Below are 19,093 nucleotides of genomic sequence, written 5' to 3'. Positions count from 1 at the left end.
ACAAGCATCTCTGAGTACCACTTTTCACGCCTTTGGGTATGCACTTAGTGGTACCTGCTGGACCACATTAGAATCCCTTGTTTACTTTTTGAGAAACTGACAAGCTGTTTCCATGGCAGCTGTGCAAGCTTCCATTCCTATCAGCAATGCACAGGGTCCTAATTTCTGCACATCCTTGACAATCATTGCTATATTATTTTTTAATATGGTTATGAAGTGTTATCTCATTGTGGTGCTGATTTGAGATGTCGTTCTCTAATGTCTCATAATTTTTAGCAGCTTTTCAGCTGCTCTTTGAATGTCCACATAGCCTCTTTGGAAAAGCAACTCTTTGATCTCTTTCCAGTAGACTCGGGGCCTCATGCATGCAAGGCAAGTGTTCTACCTCTGAACTACACCCCCAGCCCATTCACCCACTTTAATTTTTTTAATTGAAAGTAGATTTTTAAGCCAATGTATTCTATTATGGTTTCCCCTCCCCCAACTCCTCCCACATCCTCTCCATTTCCCGTCCCACCCAAACCCACACCCTTTCTTTCTCTCTTTCATTCAAATACAAACAGGCACCTAAAAAATAATAATAAAATAAAATTTGATAAAACAAACAGCCTAGAATAGAACAAAACAAACAAACAAAAGAAAAAGAGCCAAAGAAACTATGTTTTACCCACTTTTAAGCTGGATTGTCTCTGCTATTATTAAGGGACAATAGTTAGTTATATCTTGTAATATTAGTCACTTTTTATATACATTATTTTCAGGTAAGATCATTTTCTGTACATTGTGCTTTCATTCTTTGAACACTGTCTTTCAATGAACAAATTTTACAATTTTAAAGCAGCTCTTTCTTTATTCCCCCCCCCCGCCTCGTTGCCAATGATTTTGGTGTCTTGTCTAACAAACCATTGCCAACCCCAATGTCATAAAGGTTTTCCTCTGTAACTTCTAAGGACTTGTGGGAGTCTGAATGCAACTGGCCCCCATAAGCTCCCAGGGAATGATATTATTAGGAGGTGTGGTTTTGTTGGAGTAGGTGTGGTCTTGTTGGAGGAAGTATGTCACTGTGGGGGAGGGCTTTGAGGTTTCTTATGCTCAAAATACTGCCCAGTGTTTGAGTCCACTTCCTATTGCCTTTGGACTAAGATATAGCCAGCACCATGTCTGCCTGCACACTGCCATGCTCCCTGCCATGACAATAATGGACTGAACCTATGAACTATAAGCCACCACCTCAATTAAATGTTTTCCTTTGTAAGAGTTGCTGTGGTCATGGTGTTTCTTCACAGCAATAGAAACCCCAACTAAGGCAGGGCTTCATAGAACTGCCTCCTCAGCTCTAAATCTCTGGTTCATTTTGAGTTACTTCTGCATGCAGCTTAAGGTAGGAGTACAGCATCACTCTTTCACAGGTGGACATCCAGTTTTAACAGCGCCCTTTGTTGAGAAACTGTCTTTTCATTCATTGAATAGTCTTCTACCCTGTCAACTCAAAAGACACAAGAGGGCCCCTCTTTTAGTGCCAGTGAGTAACATATGCAAAAGATAAGTTCTAGAGAGCAGGAGCAACACAGCTCTTCTCACTCTCTGCAGAGAGATATCATTTTCACACTTCTCATGAAAACATCAAATGCTACAAATGTTACTTAACTCTGGGTCTTAATACTTTGTTAAAAGTGTGTGTGTGTGTGTGTGTGTGTGTGTGTGTGTGTGTCCACAGATGCCAGAAGGGGGCATTGGATTCCCTGGAGCCAGATTTGTATGCTGTCTGATTTGGCTATTGCAAACCTACTCTGGTCCTCTGGAACCAACAAGAATTGCTGCTGCTGATCTATCTCTCGAGGACCCTGGGTCTTAATGTTTTATTTTGTTCATGAACAAAGAAAAAGAACACTACCTGATATTTCACTTGGTTATGCTCCACCAAGATCATGGGACTTCTTAGCCACAAATATCCCCACCTCAAAATGGCTCCTAAGTGACCCCTGGAGGATGGAACAAAGCTTGTCCTGGGATTGGGTTACTATAAGTTACAAATGACATTTGCTCTTTCGACTTAAAGAGAATTAGTAAAGAAGAAAACTTGAGATAGTAGCCAGGGCTCAGTTTCTCAGTCACTTCTGCAAAGAAATTAAAAATCTAAAAAGGACAATATATCAAAAATATAGTAAAAGGAGTTCTAAAATGCTTAGTTTGTTGTCTAGCAGTAAGCACTCATAAGTGTTATTCCTAGTACTTGGATTTCTCACTGACATCTAGGCAAATTTATTGGACAAAAAGGAAAATAAAACTTCATATTAGCATTTGTTTTCTCCCATTACTGATACTCACACATGATAAATGTTAAATAAAATGTGAGACAAAATTAAGCTCATCTAGAAAAGTCCACTAAAAGAGGAAGTTTTTTAACCTACAATTAAGGCAGCCTGAATAATTATGGAATTAAGAAAACATCAGGCAATGGACAGTGAAAAAGAAACATTTCTAATGTAGCACACACCGGGCAGTAAGGAGTAAATGCTTCACCTGCAGATTCCTATTAGAAGACATTAAAACCACTGCCTCCAAGAACCCAACTCAACAAATAGCTATTTTCATCAAGCAATTAAAAGATTGTTATGAAGTTCTCTCAAAAATTCATCCCAAGGAAACAATGAGTTTATTAGGCTTACTTACACAGAATGGATAAGGAGTCCCAGAAGGGGTGTATGAGATGCTAAAACAGGTGTGAGGGTGATGCTCCACTACTGCTGTATAGACGGAGCTCAACCTTCTCTTAGCTTCTCAAAGTCTATGTAATCTATCCCCTCCAAGAGACCACCCCCTCCACAACTTCAATTAGGATAAAATGGCAGAGGATTTTGGCTGAGTGGAGTGGCTGGATATTCAGGTGAAGGTCCAGAGACACTCTACACCTCTTCCTTTTCTGTGGTAACATCAGCAGTTAGCAGGTCAGCTGAGATGACCTTTTCCAAGCAGACAACAGATGCTGTGCCTGGTCCTGTGAAGGGAATGACTGGTTTTGCTGGGAGAACAGAACTACACAACAGGGATCATTAGCAGAAAGGCAGTGCTATCTTCTTGCTAACAGAAGTTTAATCTCATTGTTGTAGCTTTCAATGTAGACAACAAGAAAATCTCAGAAGGGATATCAGATTATATTCGATGATGAAAAGATTCCATCTCATCTTTATCCATCATCCTAAAGCTAGAGAAATGGATTCTTAAAACACCTCAACATTGGACTGAGGAGGTGGTTCCTGGGGTAAAGCACTCAATTCACAAGTGTCTGCAGAACACACAAAAGCCTGAAACATGAGTGTACATCTATAGTAGCAACAGCCAGAAGGGAGTGACAGGAGAACATCTGGAAGCTTCCAGGCCAGCTAACCTGGCATTTGCAACAGTCAACAGTAAGAGAGTCTGTCTCAAGCAAGATGGAAAGTAAGGACCCACCCTTGAGGTTGTCCTCTGACCTCCACACACATGTCAAGACATTTTTACACCTGAATTCACACATGAGAACGCATTGCATTCACATACAAAAAAAATTGTGAACGTATCAGCATTCATATTGTAGCCATTGAAGGGTAAAGGATCTGCTCTGATTATATGGACATTTGGCTGAGCAAAGGGGTGGATTAAGTGTATCTGGCCTGTTGGAAAGCAATAAACTAGGCAATAAGATTGTTTCAAAACTGAGCCTGCAACTTGATGCTCACCCTCTGATGTGATGTGAAATAAGACTCATGATTAATTCTAAAACATGTGAGATGCAATACGGTATCACTTGCCTTAGGAGTCAGAGGGTCCAAATGCTGGATCTATATTGTCACCTGGAACAAGTGACACTCTTTCTAAGATTGTTAATCATCTGTCAAATGAATCTAATAACCCAACATTCCTTCATTCAGAGCACAATCCATGGGTACAGACTGGAAATGAACTGGAAACAGACATTTCACTCTTACTGTCATTAGGAGGGCGTAAGAGTTGGGTAGATTCCCCAGTAAGATAGTTGGATAGGGAGAGGGGTCATGACTAGGTAATAAAGACCATGAACTTCCCAAATGGTGGTTTCTTCCTCCCCTCCTGACCTGAGCTTAAACAATGCTTGGGTATTTTGTTTTCTGAGCAAATGTTTCCTCCTGCCAGTGGGATCTCTGATAAGAGACTTGCTCACTCAGCAAGCTCAAGGCAGGATCAGGACATGTTTACACACATCTGTGAGGCAGTCAGCCATCCTGTCTTTCTTCAGACACTGATGAACCCTAAATTAGTGAAGGAAGACCCTTCACAGACTTTTAAAGCCCCAACCCTCAAGGAGATACCAGGCTCACTAAGAACACTCCTTGTCCTTTTTTTCTCTGTGGGCCTCTTGCATTGTGTGTTCCCTCGCCCCTAAAAAGGGCCCTTCTTCAACGGCTGATCCTATCTCCTCTTGTTTGTGGTGTTCAAGATTTCTCTGCTGCTGCCTGTTTCTCTTGAGATTGTCCCTGCCTATTGAGTCTAACTGGCAGGGAAAATAAACCTAATCGAAATCCCTATATGGTAATAATTATCAGCAGTGAGAAAACTCTATACACAGGTGACATCTAGACTTAATATAAATATAAAATCTTCTTTTGAATACATCTGTGGAATGTGAATGACACTGTCTACAGAGGCCCCTATCCCCAAGCATCAAGAAAAGACTCTAGGCCTGTGGTGATGGCTTAATTGGTTTTGGTGAATCCATGTTATAAATAAATAAATAAATAAATAAATAAATAAATAAATAAATAAATAAATAAATCATATGTGGCGGCATGTGCCTGTAATCCCAGTGATGGGGAGGCATAGACAGGCAGGTCCCGTGGGTCCCAGGTCAGCCAGTCAGCATAGGCAAATCTGTGAGTCACAGATCAGGGAAAAAGACCCTGCCTCAAACGCCAGGGAAATGGGACCTGAGAAACAATAGCCAAGGTGTCTTTTAAGTTTCACAGACCACACAGGTACACACATACCTGCACATCTACACACACAAAGGAAGTATTCTATCAGAGGTTTGCCTATTTTAGCACAAAGTGGTAACAACCACAGAGCATACAGTAATGACTTTCACCAAAATGGTCAGACTGCTTCTTTCCCAACACATTAAAAAAAAAAAAAACAGGAATTTCCTGGGCATAGGTGAGATGAAACTCCAGTACCAACAGCCGTGTACCATCTACCCATAAATGGTACATTGTAACAGGAGTTTCTCCTGGCACACATGCTGGCAGATCACCCATCCTGACTGTGATCAGTAATCTTACAGATGTATCTACTACAAGAAGAAAAGCATTTTGAACAAATAGTACATATTCAAAGGAACAGAAAGCCCGTCATGTTCCCACCCCCAAGAAACAGTGTGACTTCAGCTACATGTTTTCTTTCCTGTCAAACAAGACTTCTGGATAGCATTTAGATATCCAAAACAAAGCAAAACCCCTTTAAAAAAAAACTGCCAAGAAAGGAAATCAGCAAAGACGATTAGTGGAAAAGACAAACCATTGACATTTGCCCCAACTTTCCTAAGTGTATGTGACATAGGGCTTGGAATCCTGTCTATTTCAATATCACCCTAAGTAAGAGTGGCTCTGAGATGTCCCCTATGGTCTTTGCTCAGGCCTGAAAAAAGAAATAGCTGCATCCCCTTGCATTTGCTCTTAGAGTCATTAGCCTTCGACAGCACCATCATTTAAGAAATTTATCATCAGTGCTGTCCTTCGCACAATGTATTAGCGCGATACATTATAAGAGCACCTCACTCTGATGATGTATGGCTCCAAAGATGGCAACATCTGGGGACGAATGGCTCTCAGAATAGATGGCGTAAAGGAATGAACGCAGAGACCCGTCTTTGCGGTGTTGTTCTGAAACATGCCGGAATTTGTGGCTCTCAAACCACCCCGCCACCACAATCTTTCCAGATACTTTAAGTTTTTAAAAAACATTTTATGGCATTAAATTGATTTCTGATGACAGAGAAGAACGGTTTCTAAAATTAGTGGGTTGGTACATTGAGGGATAACACAGCATACCCTTGATGATAAATTTCAATCATTGCTTTCAAGAAAACTCTAATTTAGTCCACCTCTTGCTCACTTAAATTTTTCAGGAGATTCTCCAAATGAGAGGAAGGAGATTAACGTCTGACATCTTCAAGGGTATTAGAACAAAAATTGAGTCACAATTAATTAGTCTTGACCAAAATCTAGCTTTTTACATGGCTGATGATACATTTTTCTCCCGAGCTTGATTCTCCCATCTCCATTCTTCAAAGTCCAGAATGCTGTCCTCTCCATTACTTTGTCTAAATAGCACACAAATATTTTAGCTAACTACCGAAATAAATCATTATGAACATTTAACCTCAAAGAAAGTTATAGCAAATAAAAATGCCTTCGTGGCCTGATTCATGCACAAGAGAGCCATGTGCAGGGTCACAGACGTCTGGGTTAAAATGGGTTCAGAGCGCCCATTTTACAAACTCCAAGGGCGTCTGGGGAACTGATCCTACTTGTTCATTTTAAGCGCTATGCTTGCAGAACTCAGCACTGAAGCAATGCCTCAATCCAGCTCACAGCCAGAGCCATTATCCAAAGATGCTTCTTTAGTTGGAGTCGATCAATATTCTTTATGCTAAAGAAAAAATAAAAGCCTTCAGGGACAAAGTTTCATGTATTCAGAACTGCATAGTTATGATCTAAGTTTGTTGACATGCTAAGTTGTTTGGAATCTCAGTGTATGATCTTTGAGAATATGACATCTTTTCACTCCATGCTCACCAACATGAACCATTAACCTGTCCTGAAGTCGTCCTCAGCATTTCTCACAAATGGTCACATTATATGACCCGAACAATTTTCTACCTGTAGGATGTTATGAGAGAGAAAATGCAAGACCACACTGTTTGTAAGGGGTCCTGGGTGTGGTTTCGATGTTCCTGAAGCCTGTCACCTTTCAGATTGACAGAATAATATCACATTGTTATTTGTAGAAACCTCAACAATCACAAGGGAATCTTGATTTCAGTGGGTAAGAATGGTTGATAGATAAGGATAAGCAGGAGAGAAGAAACAGGGGGAGAGAGAAATTGCCAGACTTCAAGTTGCTCACTGTTCAGTGAGCTGACTTCTTGGAAACTGGTTGTTGGACTAAGAAAGCCTGTTCCAGTGTTGACACAGAATAGGCTCCACCTTCCAATGTCATTGTTTCCTTTTAGGAACTGAGTCTGGCAAACCTAGCAAAATAAAATACTGAATTACGGGATAAATGACAGCATTGTACAGTCTTCCAAAATTCTTTCCTTCTTCACTTTTATAAATGACCAAATTTTCATTGCTCATCACCTCTACTCCATTAGATTATTCTCCCCTCACATATATACATAAAACCCTTTGAGACAGGCTTTCCCTATGTAGCCCTGGCTGTCCTGGATCTCACTCTGTAGACCAGGCTAGCCTCAGACTCAGAGATCCTCCTGCTTTGACCTCCTGTGTGCTGTCACCACCACAGCCCAGCCTCTCCCCTCTTTCTTGTTGTCTCTTCTAACTTCTAGAAAACAGGACTAACACAGCACTCATGCCTGTGATCTCAGCACTTTTGAGGCTGACACAGGAGGATTACTGTGAATTTGAGGCCAGCCTAGGATATACAGCAATTAAGATCTTGTCTCAAAGAGCAAACGAAAAACAAAAATGGTGTCTGATTTTTCTGATGTAAGATGACTATTATGTGATTAAATACAAAACTGAAGCCATGGCAGTCTATTCCGAAGTTCCTTTTCCTCTAGATACTTTTAAGCAACAATGTGTCTTAAAACTTCCTCCAGCTTCCCTGAAACATTGTAGTTTAGCTAAATTCACTGTAAAATAATGTAACTTTGTACTCACCGGAGTCCCACAAGGGAGTCTACAGGACGAGTTCAACAACAGTCTTCTGTTTTCTCACTTCTTCACTCAACTATGTGAACAGACCAGAAGAGCTAAATCTTCTGGAATTTTCTACCTCTCACCCCTTTTTCTCCACATCTTTCTTTGTCATCAGTGTGAAGATTCTGGATTTGACGGGAGGACGGGGAGGTGGGGGAACTTTGACCATCTGGGCTAGGTTCCCATTTCTGAAGACAAACCAAAGTGGCCCACTGTGGCCAGACAGTTTGGGGGTGCAGTGTGGAGTAAGATCTCCACAAAATATCCTGTTGCTTCCCTTTACCTTCTCTTTACCTGTATCTCTTGGGCCCTTGTGGAGAATCACAAAGATGTGAGCAAGGAAAAGCAGGCAAGAGAAGGAAGCAGCGCGTCATGACTGGTGTGGTCCATGGACCTACCAGTCCTGCCCTTTGACAGACAGCTTCCTCTCTTCCTGCCTTCACTTCCCCTATAGATATGTGATTAAACTGTTGGCAAATGTCACAGAATTATTATATTATTCCCACAAATATGACCAACACAGGACTGGTATCTCTCTCTGTCTCTGTCTCTGTCTCTGTCTCTGTCTCTCTCTCTCTCTCCTAGCTTCTACTCTTTTCAGAAAGGAAATGCAATGTCCACCTCATTTTTAATATGTGACAAATGGAAGAGATGTGTTTGCAAAAGCCAAGAGATGTACTATGAAAACTAACAGTGAAGTGATATGGTTTTGACACACCCCAACAGTGAAAACCAGGAAAATCATGTATTATTAGTTACACTAATGAACATTAATCATCTAGACACAAATCTAGACTTGTGTCAGTCACTGTGGAATACAAAGAAGCTCTGAGATGCTGTTTGGGGGTCCAAAAGCTTCTCAGTGTAGCTGAGAAAGTGAAATAGACATTCAATAATGAAGGATCAGTCCCTGGGCAGAACACAGACCTGAAGTAAGGGGCGGATTCGGGTAAAAGGTGACATTGAGAAAGGAAAAGAAGAGGCTACAAAAATTAATATGGATAAAAATACGAGGTTTAATCAAGAGAAATAGAAAGTAGGATGTCCTGAGAAGGCCAACAAGAACACAGAGATATGGACAGAAGTGGACTTTGTACCAGACAGAGAGAGGAAATGCATCTTCTTTCAAAAGATAGGCAGAGGATCAGTTGGGCACCGTGTTCTCAATTCATATCAGCTCTTGAGGAAGCCGCAGCTGCAGGATGCTGAGTTCAAGAGTTGCCTGGGCTACAGAGAGAGTTCAAGTTCAGAATGGGCTGTGTAGCAAGAACTTCATCAAAACCAGTGAAAGAGCAACTGCAAAGGCAACCACATGCAGCTAAATTTGGGACCTCTGACAAACGGAAGCCACCATAGTCCAAAAATCATAGAGAAGCAGGAGCCAGCAGGCTCAGCAGTGAGAACTTTATTTCTTAAGAACACTGCCTCCCAAATGTGAATTCCAAACAGTGGTTATGAGGCATAGTAACGCTGTAAGAAATATCTGTAAATAGTGAAAAAAACAGAAAGAAATGTTATGTGATTCATATCCTTGAAGAGGGAAAATTATTTGGCAGATTTGATTAATATGTTTAAGAAGCCAACATCAGGGGACAGATTATGAGATGAGCTGACATTGTGCAACTCTGAGGTCACTGGAAACATCTTAGAATCTAGTGGCCTGCCACAGGAAGAGGCTGCCATCTGCTTCCTCTATTTTCCCAATTCAAAGCAAACATATGGAAAAACATGGTCTTTTGTGAGAAATGAATACATTCATTCATTCATTCCTTTCCTCCACCCCAGAATAAAAACAATAATCAGAAGTACTTTTCTTAAAAATGACAGGAGCTGTTTCATTGGAAAACGGCAGCAAAGACTTTGTCCTTCCAGGGTGAGAATGTTACACCAAGTCATACTTGAGTCTCGCATGCCCTTCAGATGGGTACAAAACCTGGTCAGAATCAGTGAGTTCTTTAAAGATATTTTTGAAAAATAATCCAAGAAGACACAGTGAGATGATAAGATACCAAATCCAAAGGGACTTGACTTCATCCACCCAATTACATTTGCCTCTGGAATTTACCATGAAAGCCAAAGTGCAATGTAGATTTTGTACTAAGAAATGAAATTAATTCCATAAATGTTCCCAATCCAAAGACCCCCCCCAAAAAAAAAACCCAGAAAAACTCAGAGACTCCTATAAATAATCAGGTGTCTGTTTTGCACCATCAGCCTGCAGCACAGCCCTTAGTGATGTCACGCTGTGCACATTTGGGTCCTGGTTGAGGAACAACCAGCTGTCATTTGAATTCTCTGGGTAACATGGAGATCAGCTTGCAGAAATCCCCATGTGTCACAGTCCCAACTCAAGGACAAAAGAATATCGAGGGACAAAATCTTCAGGTCAGTTAAAAACAAAGGGCCCCTCTTGTTCCTACCCTGCCTTCTAGCGAGCAAGCGTTCCTTCCCAGCAGGTGATGCAAAGCGCTGTCACCTCCCCACCCCTGCATCTGGCGCCTGAACGGGTTTAGATCTTCCCATCTTTCTTCCTCTTGATGAGGGCTGCCTTTGTGAAACTGTTAATGGAGATTTCATAGGTTTCTTTGAAAATGATATGAAAAACGAAATGACTCCCTTGCTTTAAGCACGCATAGAGATGAGTCTCAACTGTAAGCAAGATTCTGAAAGTCAGGACCAGTGCCTCCAAAAGCATGGGTTTGTTGAAGTGCATTTCAGATCTTGCTAATGGAGGAGATGATGCCCCAATTACTTTTGTGGCTTGAAAACAACCCCAAAATCAAGAGCTATGTAGTAATGAGTTTTTTTTTTTTGTTTTTTTTTTTTGCCTGCTAATGTCATTTATGAGAAATACTTTGAGCTACTGAACTGAAAATGATCTGGGTCCTTAATGACAGCTAATTAGAGAACTAGAGAGGGTTTTTGAAAGGCATAATAATAATAATGTCTAGCAGACACACATTTGGCATTATTTAGACCAATTTGTTTAATCAGTTGTTATCCTATCATTTTGTTAATTTTTCATTTTGTTATAAATACTTTATATGATGAACTCTATTATTTATCCACTAATTTTTAAAACTAGAGTAAGTGGTCACATGTTGGCTTTTTTATATAGAAATAACTTAATTTAAGTGTGTGTGTGTGTGTGTGTGTGTGTGTGTGTGTGTGTGCGTGCCTGCCTGCCAGTATGCACACCATGTACATGCAGTGCCTGCAGAGCCCAGAAAAAGGGTGTCTGATGCCCTGGAACTGGAGCTATAGACAGCTGTTGAATATCATGCTGGGAACCAAAGCAAGCAAGCTCTCTTAACCACTGGGCCACTTCTCCAGCCCTTATGTTAACCTCTTCCTTACAAAGTAAATAGATCACACAGAAACACACACACAAAAAAAATCGAATTAAAAGAAATGTACATTTTTAAATAAAAACAAAAACACATCACGCTGATTACAACATGAAGTGGTTTTAGTTCACTCTTGTTGAAGAATTTCCTCCTGGCCTCTCTTGTTTTCCTACCCTAACTCACACACACACACACACACACACACACACACACACACACACACACACACACTTTCATGACTCCCTAATTCGGTAAAAAAGAAGCCGCATTCTAAAATCCTGTTTCCTGGAAAATGAAACACCCACTTCTGGCTCCCTTCTTAAAGTTATGGCATCAGGATCTCCAGGCTTCCTGCAGTAAAACACAAATATTATAACTAGGTAACTCAAACATGTCACTCACCATGATAGCCCTGCCAAAAGTAGCTGTGCCATTTTCTCTCTGTGGCACCAAGGAACCTCCTTTACACATGCTAAACCTTGCTTCCTCTCTTGGTAAATGGCAACACACATTCATTTAACCATGTACATTTCATAGGGTGGCTGAGAAGGGTGGGAAATGACACTTGTGAAGAGACTCTCGGTGAGCCTGGCAAATTATAGAAGTCACTCAATCAACAGTAACTGCGCTGCTATGATCATTATTATTATAAATTATTATTATTACTTGTCCCATTAGCTAATGGAAAAGGAATGAGATCCATGTTGCTCTAGTCAGAGAGGTGGAAAATGGAGAGAAGGTAGTATGGGGGCGGCATTTTGATGGTTTGGTGCTCGGTTGCCCAGGAAGAAAGGAGGCCACAGGAACAGCTTCCTGACCATTTTGCTGGCAGCCAGGCCTGATACTTCTGGTTAACCTACAACTGCCACAGCTGCAGGTAGGTGAACAGTCAGTAGGAGAATCTACAAAGAAAGGCTACGTGAATAATTTAAACTCCTTGATCATTTCACACAAGAGGTTAAAATTGAACTCCTTCATCTGAGGTGCCTAAAAGCCCCAATTCCTGCTGAAATTCTCTCTCTCTCTCTCTCTCTCTCTCTCTCTCTCTCTCTCTCTCTCTCTCTCTCTCTCTCTCTCTCTCTCTCTGTGTGTGTGTGTGTGTGTGTGTGTGTGTGTGTGTGTGTGTGTCTGGCTGTGTGTATATGTGTGGGTGTGGGTATTTGTGTTATACACATATTAATACTAGTTCATCAGTTATGGAGGCCCGAGGTTGTTGGGGGCCTGCCTCTGTTGCTCTCCACTTTATCTCTCACTTAATGATTGTTTGACTGGCTGGGCAGCAAGTCCCTCCCTGGGATCCTCCTGTCTCTCTTTACCACTCTTTGCTAGGACCTCACATTGTCACAACTGGCTATTATATAGGGAATTAAGATAGGTTTTTTTTTTTATGCTTACATGGCAAGTACTTTACCCACTGAGACAACTCTTTGGTCCTTACCTTGCTTTTAGAGACAGGGTCTCGCCTGTAGGTCTCTCCTGTCTGTAACTCACCAAGCAGGCTAGGTTGACTGGATAGCAAGACCCATCGATCCACCTGTCTCCAATTCCCCTGTGCTAAGATTACAAGCGTGGACCACTCTGCCCGGAGTTTCTGTGTGGGTTCTGGGGATCAAACTCTGCTCCTCATGCTTGCAAGATAAGGACTTGGTCTACTGGACTACCCCCTCAGTTTCACTCTCTTTAAGTCTTCAGCAATTTATTGTAGGAACAAGAGATGAGAAAACAGGTCTTCACATCAGAGGGAAGAGGATAAAGATGACTTTTAGACCCAAAGCTACACTTAGTGTACATTTCTGCAGGTGCCACCTGAGGACTGGGCTCATCACATCGGACTGGTGCCTGTCGTGTCATAGAAACACTGCACTTCGTCCAGCTGTGATACATGAATAAGGGGCTTACGTTTAAGTCCTCCGTCTAGAGCAAGCAGAGCCAAGTAGAAATTCCCCAACCTGGTTTTAGGATTTTGCAATTTATTTTTTTCTTTTTGTCACTCTTCTCACTGTCGTGACAGAATTCTCAAGACAAGAAGAACTTAAGAAAGGGGTTGGATTCTGGCTCACAGTTTGAGATTACAGAATGTCATGGTGTGAAGGACATGGCGGCAGGAGTGAGGAGCAGCTGCTTTAGCTGTGTAGCAGGTCCATACTGGTCCACTGTCTCCTTTCTACGCAGTCCAGAACCCCAGACCCTAGAATGACACCACCCATATTTTACATGGGTCTTCTCACCTCAGTTAACCTGACATAGAGTCTCCTTCACAGGTATGCCCAGTGGCTTCCCTCATCAGGGATTGTTAGATCCTGTTGACAATCGGCCCTAACCATCAGGGTTGGCATACAAAGTGTCAGAGCGGTGAGACAGGTCACTCCAGACAAAGGTGAACAAAATCCCTATACAAGACACGAGACCCTTCAATGTGCTAATATGGAATTCTGCTTCCCGTGCCATCTGGTACTATTCTTACAAAACATTTCATAGACTTAGCAAGCGCCTACATACCTGTGAAGGGCCTGGGCAAGGCTCGGCATGGCCTGACATCCTGTTCACGTTGTCTCACCTTTTTCTTTTCTTTTCTTTCTTTTTTTTTTTTTTTTGATTCAGTAACCAAAGTCCATTTTTTTTTGAAGCAGGACTTTAGAATTCTTGCAGCTATTCTTAGCAAAGCTAAGAGGATATTGGTCTAAAACACAGGGCTCTGAATCTTTAAAGCTACAGATTTTAGGGAATACAGGAAGATGGACAACTCATAGCAACATGCACTGACTTCTATGGAAATAATCTTTCCCTAAACTCCAGTATCCACCTGAGGATTAATTGTGGGATTATAATGCATGTTTAAGGAGACATAGGGTGATTTCTCCTGTTCCTCAACATATTCCCTATAAACAGCATCTTCTCAGGTTTCACAGAGAAGGCAATCGTTGACAGATTTCTCTTGAGCTTGTTTATCTCTACATGTCCACAGGGGCGGGGGGGGGGGGGTCGGAGATGTAAAAGCAGTGGCTTTAGAATGGGAATGAATTACACACACCAGGGAGCCTGGTGTTCAGAAGCATCAGTTCCTCGAAGTCATACAGTGAACAAGAGTTGATGTGTCTCTAATCTCTTCCTGTTTAGTGTGTCTCAGCAGCTTCGAGGATGCGCCCATGCACTGGTGGTATGTCGAGGTAAGGATGCAGACACTCAACTACACTGGAAGGCAGGTTATAGCAGCTAATCACACTCCCTCTGTCCCATGGATAAGTGCAGTGTCCCAGGTCAACATGGAGCCAAGAAGTAGGAGGCGGTTTCTTCCCTTTGCAAACAGTGGCTGCTAAAGGTCTTTGAACTATGGCCATCAGGGAAGGGATGCCCTTCCTGTAAATGGAGCCAGTGCAAAGGAAAAACATGCTTGGAACATGGCAAAATAAAGGTTCCTGACAGCAATGTCAGAGCCCTTGGATCCAGTCAATATTCCAAAACACAGCTCTCCAAAGCTTATCTACCAGGAGACTTGGGTGTTTTCTCCTGAAACCAGTTTTTTTTTGGGGGGAGGGGGGTTGGGGAAGAGCAACTTCTACACTGTAATAAAGAAGTAGTTGAATAATCCACTCCTAGTCTTAAAAATTCATGTAAAATTTGCATTTCTCCTTCATAATATGTCCATGTTTGTTTTAAAAGAAAAATATGTTAAATTATTTACCTTTGAGCAGAGTTGACTTTCCAGGGAGACGTGCCATGTGTGTGCAGTGTCTTTTCTTACCTCCTTCATGGCTGAGAGCTCACAGTTGGGAGCTTCAGTTTTCAGTTACCTGTTACGGAGTAAGAACGGTCGTAAGGAAGGTTAGGACGTGGATGTTGTTGGGGGGCCATTATTCTTCAGATGCAAAGGAGACTGACTAGAGGCCGGGAGATAACCACTGGATGGCTGTTTCCAGCTTGGTGATTGTAGTTTTGAGTTGCTTCTTTCTCCTTCATCTCCGGATCCCAGGATGGAGGCAGCGTCTCTCGTGGTCGGTCTAGGATGGGGCTCAGACCAAGGGGTTGTTATTAATACAGTAACCTCCGTCTTCTCTCCTGTCCCAAGATCCCAGCACTTTAAGCTACCACTGTCATTTCTGATGGCCAGACTGGCATCACCTATGGTAATTCACTCCATATATACATTCCAGAATAAGTTTCTACAGGTCTCCCTTTAATAATTGTATTTTAAATCATCTTTGGAGCAGAGATGATTTCCTTCTTCATGGCTGAGATCACTGGTTTCCATGCTTCAGACGGAAGATAGTTTTATTTGTTTTGCAGTCTGGGTTTCTCAGATTCTGTTCCAGGCATCGTCACATTTTCCCCTGTCTTTGCTTTCTTTGCCTCGTAGACATGGAACTGAGATGCAGCATTCAGACACTTCATAACCAACGAACATCACTTCTGAAATTCAAACAAGGCTTTAAAGTGGGCCTGAAAGACAGCTTTGTGGTCAAAGTGCTTACCAAACAAGCTAGAGAACCCAAGTTCAGATCCCCAGCACCTTTGTAAAAAGCCAGTTGTGGCAGTGTGCATCTGTAACCCCAACCCCAGAGGGACAGGAGGCAGGCAGCTCCGTGGAGTTCCCTAGCCAGTCAGCCTTATATAACCAGTGAGCTCCAGGTTCAAAGAGAGACCCTGACTCAAAAACTACAGTGCCTGAGTAACTGAGGGAGACACCCAACACTGAATTCTTACCTCCACATGCATAGTACACATGTGTCCAATCATGCACACACACAAATAACATCTTTAAATATATGTCTACTTCAGACTTACATTCAGCTCCCATATTGGAGCTGGGGAGTAGAGGCCTAAACCTAAGAATGTCATTGGTCAGACCCTAACAGGCTCTTTCAACATCATAGCCAAATCCTTGGCATTCAAAGGAGTCCTGGGATGGGGTTTGGAGGAAGGGCTGGAGAGAACTGCATTGCTCTGCATAGGAAGCTGGGAGATAGTTGTCCTTTGCTTTGACTTCCTTAGAAGGAGCCACAGATAACAAGCAAACAGACAAGAGTAACCTGCTCCAATAAACTTTACAAATACAGGAGATGGGTAAGACCTGCTGGTCCAAAGCCATACTTTGCTGATTCGGAGACTAAATCTTTAAGCCAATAAATTCACCACTGCCCTGTTGTTTTATTCTGCTTATGTCCTTTAATTGTGTTGCAAAAGAAAGTGTTCCCTTTGTGTTTTATTCTTTGGATTTTGGAGCACCAATCCAAGGCATCTTCGCTGTAAGGCAAAGTGTCTAAAGTACAATCAAGGTGAAGAACAGCAAATTGCAAAATCCAGTTCTGCATCTCATGTACACATCTTCAGAGTCAATTACCCCCAACAGGTTACATATGATGTTAACAACTGGGTATTAAAGGAAGTTGCAGCAGTGTGTGTATGTGTGTGTGTGTGTGTGTGTGTGTGTGTGTGTGTGTGTGTGTGTGTGTAAAACAGAACCCCAATACATGAGACCAGTGTCAGTGAGAATAGCAGGCACCCTTTCCCTGCAGATACCCTTCCTCTGTGCTTTGGTGATGTTTGATAGTAACATGGAATAAACTTCTGGACTGAAACTTAGATGCGTGGCTCCCTTTGAGAGACAGCCTAGGATTAGAAACCACAGAGTCTATTAATCTTCATGTCTTGAGTTCAAGGCCTTCCCACTTCTCTTACTGTCTCATCTCAGTTTCCATTTTTACCTAATGTCACAGGATCCATGAGAAAACACAAAGCAGGAGAGGCAGTACTCCAGCGTGGCTCTTGAATGTTCCTCAGAGGCCTGTGTGTTAAAGGTATCTGGGATACTCCTCTTAGAAGGTGGTGGAATTTTGGAGAGGTGGAGCCTTTTTTTGAGGTCTTTAGGTTATTAGGCTAATGTCCTTAAAGTGGTGTATAAAAGCCCATCCCGTTCTAACTCTCTTTTGCAGCCTAGCTCTGAGAGAGATGGGTTAGCACTACTATGTGCTTCCATCAAAAATAATGGGGCCAATTGATCATGAACTAAACCCTCCAAACTTGTGAGTCAAAATGAACCTTTATTCTTTATAAGTTGGTAACCTCAAGTATTTTGTTACAGTGATGGAAAGCTGACAACACGGGGAGAAATTAAGCACTTTTTTCTTTGACTCTTCCATATGCTGTGTTGACTGGATTCCCTGAGATGACAATTAAAAAAAAAAAGCTATAGCACTTCACAAGCATCAGAGCATAGCTGCTCATTCAGCATTTCAGCTTTTTATTAAGCAAAACGATAAGACATATTCTGTAATCAGCACATGTTCCTTTTTTTGCCTAATGACACTAATCTGTTTTTATCTTAGTCGTTTAACTGAGCTTCATGATTAGCCCAGGCAAGGTTTTAGGGACTTAAATCATTTGTTTGATGTTTTTGCTTTTAGGCATGTTTGATTATTTATTAAAATCGATAAAAATCAGCTGTGTCAACTAGTTATTAAAACTATAATTCCTTTATTGGTGAATACCAGAAAGGCTGAAATAAATGAAAAACCCAAAGCTGCACGTGAATCCTTGATTATGCAGCAAGTTTCTACAGGAGTGGCCTACATACTCTGCAGCAACTGAAGCCTGTTCACAACAGGACTGTTCTATCTTTAGTCAATAAGGAAAAGGACCAAGTGCATAAGCATATGTGCAACTCATGTTCTGATTTATGCTTTAAAATAAACATAAGTTTGAAAAAAGCAATGTGTTCTGGTCTCCAGAAAAGAAATACCAAATACTTGCTAAGAGAGAGCAGTGACTGGTTCCAGTTAATTCCTTCCTACTTGGTATGTGCACAGGACTCCAACCACCAAGAATTGGAGGTTTGGATTCTCTTTTCCCACCTCTCCATACCTGGGCCTGGTGTAACCTTCTGTGGCCAGCAGACTATGGTGGGGGTGATACTACCAATTCAGGTAAAGAACCCAGCTGCTCTGGCCTTTGGTCTTCATGTGGCCTTCATGGGCTCTGCATTCACAGTGAGCCAGATGCCCAGCTCTGAAAAAGTTAGGCCAGAATACAAAATGATGAGACACCATATGGAGAGAGACCACACTGTGAAGGGGAGAGCTGCAATTGTGGTCAAGTAACGTCTTCAAATAGCTTCTAGCCCAGACCACCCTATGAGTGACAGAACTTCCCAGATGAAATAATCAGCATTCTTGATGTGCACAGTGTGAGTGAGAACAAGTCAGCACCATGTTCAGTCACTTTCAGAGCTATTCTTTACTCAATAATAGATAACGTAAATGGAGAGAAAAGAAAAGGGCATGGGCCCAGCTTTCTCAGAATAATACTCAAAATTAAAATACCTGGTTGAACAGATAAGTATAGTTCTAAGCCCTCATCAAATCCAGCCCTTGACTGATCCATTTACAACACAACTCTCAAACCACAGGCTCACAAAACATCACGAGAAAGGGAGCAGAAAGATTCTAAGAGCCAGAGACACAGGCGGTCTGCTGGGAGGTTGTATCTCCTAGAAATGACAAGGAAGCTACACCCATGATACCTCAATGATATTGCTGCCCAAACAAGACCTGAACAGTGACAACACCAGTGGTCATGCTAATGTGGAAGGGAGAAATCTCATAGGGTCCCACCAGTACGCAAAGAACTATAGGCAACTAATGATTGCAGTGAGAGGGAGAATTAATTTTCCCAGGGTGCTTCTTACTTGATTATCCAATACCAAGTGGTCAATTCCCAAATAATAGACAAATATGCAACTGTAGCTTAAGTTTCTCTGTGTCCCACCTGGTCCGCAGCCGCTCAGACCCAAGTAAA

This window comes from Peromyscus eremicus, chromosome 3 (assembly GCF_949786415.1).
Source record: "Peromyscus eremicus chromosome 3, PerEre_H2_v1, whole genome shotgun sequence".
Lineage (NCBI taxonomy): Eukaryota > Metazoa > Chordata > Mammalia > Rodentia > Cricetidae > Peromyscus > Peromyscus eremicus.
Note: the sequence above shows the minus strand (reverse complement) of the source record.